The 5348-nt window shown below is 24.1% G+C and overlaps 1 long non-coding RNA gene across 1 annotated transcript; it reads right to left on the minus strand.

The window, feature by feature from the left end:
* On the minus strand, window positions 1–5348 carry LOC105367983 (uncharacterized). Its single transcript, XR_913083.1, has 3 exons — window positions 5013–5348; window positions 3796–3873; window positions 1–194 (listed from the first exon to the last, which is right to left on the minus strand). It is a non-coding gene; the product is annotated as an uncharacterized LOC105367983 (long non-coding RNA).

Consider the following 5348-nt stretch of genomic DNA (forward strand, 5'->3'; position numbering starts at 1 on the left):
GTCCTGCGTTGATCTCTCTAAAACTATTTGACGCTCTATGTACTGTCTTGTCCTTTCTTTTCTCTAATGTATATACTTTTTTCTTTCGACTGTAGTCACAAACCACACTGTTTATACTTAAGTCAAGAGTAATTATGACTTGAACACATCGTAATCTGTCCACGTTTGAGGTTTTCTGATGGCACTTCCGTAAGCTAAAAATTTTTTTTGGATCAATTTTACGATGAAGAAGAGAGATATAAAGATGTTGCTATTTCAAAATTCAATCCATATAAGATTTATGATTTTTTTATATCTTCTTAAATACCTTCCAAATTGAACATGTAAATCTAAAAGTATTTTTATAAAAATAGAATTTTTTCACTAAATCAATTTGTTATAGTAAATAAAATTATGAACCGTTTTAAAATAAATAATTTTTAAATGTATGCCATTTAAGTATAAAACTTTCTATGAAAGTAGAATCATTTAAAAATCAAGTATTTAATATATAGCAATGTAAACATTCATAAATTGTTAATTTTATTACAAATTATTTTATTATTGAAGATTACTTTTGTAAAAATAGTTATGTTGTTTTAATTTGCTTTTATAAAAATAGTTATGTTATTTTAATTACTATTTCATGATTGTTCTTATATTTAAATATCTTAATAATAGAAAACAAGTATTATTTAAAGACAGTGCAATTAATCTCAAATACAACCTTTATTAAGATAATAACAAAATAATAAAAATCTAATTTATCTGATTATGAAACAGTTGAATCATAAAAATAGAAACTTGTGAAGATATGTAACGGTAAAATTGAAAAATTTAGGAGTCCTACATGTTCTGAATGGACTAGTGTGAGCTTCACTTTACTTAGAAGTTTAATAACCTGAATTTTTTGTCACGAAAACTTGTGTAATATTGATTTTGTTTTAATAAATAATTGTATTTCATTATATACAGATACTTATATACATATACATACAGATGCATATGTGCAAGAGCGTGCATGTGTGTGCCCGCGCGTTTTGTGTGCGTATGTGCGTATGCGTGTGTGTGTGTTTGTGTGCGCGTGTGTGTGTGCGTGTGTGTATATGTGCGCGTGTGTGCGTGCGTGCGTGCGTGCGTGCGTGTGTGTGCGCGTGTTGTGTGCGCGTGTTGTGTGCGTATGTGTGTGTGGGTATATAATGATATAATCATTCGAAACATTTTAATTATTTATTTGAATTTAATTTGAATTTATTTGAATTATTTAATTATTGAAAAAATTAGCGATAAAAAAATTTCTTTAAACAGCTATATTAAATATTAAAATGAATATTGTATTTAAAAAGTAATGTATATATAAATATGTATATATATATATATATATATATATATATACGTGTATGATAAGAATCAAAATTCCATGTAGATGAAAATAAAAAAAAAGTTTAAATTATATATATTAAATAGTAGTAATATATATGTTATAGCTATGCCTTGTATCAATTTTTATAATTTAAATGATAAAACATATTAAAATAATCATATGTAAAAACACTCTTTACTTAGAGACATTTTAGTAAGATAATAATTGTTTATTTTTACTTTATTATATCAAGATTTATAAATTAATATTATATGCAAAATTACTTTATACGAATCATTTAAATTGAAAACAGAATTATTCTTTCATTTTTATTACATTAATCTGTACGACGTTATCATACATGCAGAATAAATAACGGCAAATATTAATTCGATTTCAATAGTAATAGACATTAAATTTTGTACATGTGTAATATGTACTAATATTACTTGAATATTTCAGTGCCTAGACAATTTTTATCTAAAATTAGTATATTTCTTTTTTATTCCAAACAATCAAAATATAAAATTCATTGTAAAAGCTATATAATATTATTTTCATTTGTAAACTAATAATTTATTCCATTATATTTTTAAATAATATTTCTAATTACTATAAAATTAATCTATTAAGTAATACATCGATTACTTTAAATAAGTGTTAATAATAACATATTCAGAATAATTAAATTTACAATTTTACTATACAGTAAAAACTGTTTAGTAATAGAATGAAAAAAAATATAAATGTTAATTTACTGACAATTTTTTTTAATAAATCTACATAATGTAAATTAAATATATAAAGAAACAACATAAAAGCAATGTAACTGAAATTGTAAATTATAATTCAATTCTTTGTTAAACAAGACCTAGAAATTTCCTACAATTACCTCATTCTAAGAACTAGAATTGTTCTTAACAAGTACAAGAGTGCTTAGCATAAAACATTTTAATGATTCATCACGAAACTTGTTATTTGTGTGTATAATATATATTAATTTAGCAATAACAACTTATTTAACTATTATATAAACAATTTTTGTTATATTGAGTAGCTGTTTGTGAATTGTTTGAATACCTTTAATTATTTAAATAATCGTCACGAATATTTTTTTTAATAGTTTTTTTAATTTTTTTTAATAATTTTGAGAATTACAACACGTGATTTACAAAAAAAGTTTTGCAAGCTGCTATTAAAGTTTATCACCATTTTTTTTTTTTTTTTTTTACAAAGTATATATGCTATTTATAAACGATTTATAATATTTCATAAATTTAACATAGAAATTTAACCTACTTACATAAATGAAAAGTTCAAAGCTAAGCTGTCAAAGTTTGTGAGAAGAGTTTAGTCAACACAAATTCACTTCCGTGAATATAAAATAAGATTAAATATTGAAATATGAAATTTGATAATTTTTAAGTTTAAGAAAAGTTTTAAGTTTTTGTTCATAAAACGTAATTATTTTTATTATTATATATCAATAACTATATTAATAATATTAAAAACATTTAGTTTTTCAGAATAAGATCCTACGTACCAGAAATAATAATATGTAAATTTGTTGGTAATAAATTTTAAACCTAAAAATGAATTTTATAAATAAGCTTATCATAGGAACAGTTTAGAAATTTGATTTATAAAATACAAAAAAATATATCCCATCTGTTTACTATAAAAAATTCAAAATGAAATACATTTAAAAATTAAGACAATATATTAATGTGACACATATTGATAATATTTTAAAACCATTGCAAAATAAATATGTTTCATTCTTTGAAGATTTTTTTAAAATGACTTTGTGAAAATATTTACTTACATAGTAACTTTTTAATACTAATAAAAAGCATTGATTTTTAATTTGTATCACTTTTTTTACGTATCAAATAAAAGTGAGTTTGTTCATTTTAAATAAATGTATTAAGAAATGTAAGAGAAATTACATAATTCATTTCCTTAAATAAGTGAATAAAATTTTTTAATGATTATAAAAAATTAATAGATACTATTTTATTTTTAAGTATTAATAAATTATCGAATACGGCGTGTCTATTTCACGAAATACATACATTTTGTAGCATTCAATACTTACATGGATTATATTATAGTCACAATATCATATTACTATCTTAAATTTATATTTCAAAAATCGAACAAATCATTATTAAATAATTTATGTAATTATATTCAGATAATAACCAACCAATATTCGACTATATGATAAAATTAAATATTCATAGATACATTACATTGAATTTATAAATATTAGTTTTTATAAAGGTATATAGTACAAACCTAAACTAATTAATCATGTATCACATTTATCCTCATACTATACTACTTATATTGTATATTCTACGATCGTGTATTATAAAATAATATACGTAAAAATTAATTATCATAATATATGTAAGTTTTTTAAAAATATATAATTAATTCGTACTTACATGGACATAAAATCTTTATCCAAATTTAATAAATGCTGTCACTGATAATTCATGCAGATAGCGTTTTATTTATTATACCTAAATGTAAGATGAAAAGAAATTATTAATAAAAGAAAGTATTAATTAAATAATGATCACTCTACATTGAGATATAGAAAATAATTTTTAAGTAATATAAATTATCCTCCCTATTATTAAATTTGTAATTAATTAAAATTTATAATTTGTATACAATAGAATATAATTGATAATTATTGAAATGAATAAATAATTAATAATGATTCATTAGCCTAAATTTATCAAAATAGTGTTAATATTTAAATAAAATTGAACGAAAATTAATAATAAATCAATTATTATTCTAATCAATTACCTTTAATTGGTATATTGAAATTAATTTATCGTATGTATTGTAAAAAAAAAAAAAAAAAAAAAAAAAAAAAAAAAAAAAAAAAAAAAAAAAATAAATGAAAATACATGTATATTTTTCTAGAAGAAATAATGAACACAAGGTGAAAAGTTTAAAAATACTTAAAAAATATAAATTGAAATTAATTCCAAAATAGGATGTAGGACAACAGCAGAATTTTGGAAACTCGAAACGAGCGATGGCTAGTTGTACGGCAAGTTATTTGTGGAACATTTCTACCAAACTCTCACTTACTTATTATTCTACACCATAATGAATTCTAATACGAACTCTTTGTGATAATGAATAATCGCATATCATTTGACGGTATTCGTTCATTTCATAAACTATGTTAACAGTATTAGAAGGGATTAATTAATATATATTAGCTGAATAAACGCTATTGATATATTTAATTATAAATAAATATATCATTGAAAGTTATTGGTTAATTAATTATATTCGATATACGGAAGAAAATTTTAATAGAAAGAATGCTGATATTTCACATCAAATTTATCATTTGATACAGAAAATGCTCGTCTTTTATTTTAAAATCGTATTTTATTAGAAATCTACACGCCCATTTCAATTTGCGAATATGTCTGTGTGTGTGTTTTTTTGTTTGTTTGTGTGTGCGTGTGTGTGTGTGCGCGCGCGCGCGCGTATGTGTCTATAGATTATGATAAATTCATATCGTAAAACCGTTTTCTCTCGTAAATTCCTAAATCTCTTTGAAATAAGAGGAGAATTTCACGGTACAAAAGGAAGTCAAGAAAATCCAACATAATAAAATGAAATATCATACCATATAATCTTCCATACATACACGTGTACACATGAGGATGACCAGGAAAACAAGTATCGCGTTGAAAAGTAAGGCAAGCGAGACGAAAGCACTGGAGGCACTCCTTGAACAACAATCGCTCGTGGTGAATCGACATGAGGGCGCGCGTCTCCTTGACCGGCACCTCGACTACACTCACCTTCGCCGAGAATCTCCGTGAACGTGGTGCCCGAAAGCCGGGTGGGGGCGTGTACCGCGCGAGAATCGAGACGACAAGAAATCACCCAGACAACGGACGGCACGGGACTGCAGTGAGACACGATATCGGCGCTCCGCCGGCACCCGCGATCTGGGTTA

The sequence above is a fragment of the Ceratosolen solmsi genome, unplaced genomic scaffold, assembly GCF_000503995.2.
Source record: "Ceratosolen solmsi marchali unplaced genomic scaffold, CerSol_1.0 scaffold6, whole genome shotgun sequence".
Lineage (NCBI taxonomy): Eukaryota > Metazoa > Arthropoda > Insecta > Hymenoptera > Agaonidae > Ceratosolen > Ceratosolen solmsi.